The sequence below is a fragment of the Penaeus monodon genome, chromosome 33 (assembly GCF_015228065.2).
Source record: "Penaeus monodon isolate SGIC_2016 chromosome 33, NSTDA_Pmon_1, whole genome shotgun sequence".
Lineage (NCBI taxonomy): Eukaryota > Metazoa > Arthropoda > Malacostraca > Decapoda > Penaeidae > Penaeus > Penaeus monodon.
Genome location: NC_051418.1, coordinates 28,929,943 through 28,930,185, shown reverse-complemented (window position 1 = coordinate 28,930,185; position 243 = coordinate 28,929,943).

The following is a 243-nucleotide window of genomic DNA, read 5'->3' as shown; positions in this document are numbered from 1 at the left end:
CTGGGCAGAGAGGGGGTAAACCAGGCCTGTCGCCCACACACTAATCTCTGTCCATTTTCTTGCGCATGTGTTTGTGCGTGCGTGCAAGTGGTCGCCTCTGACGCTTCCCCGTTGATGGCTTTACATACAGAGGAGAAGTGATGAGAAATGTGACATGAATATCGGCATGTTGGTCTTTTATTTATATATGAGAGAATGAGAGAATGCGCGTGAATGCGAGTGAGAGTAACGAGGCGATTGGTC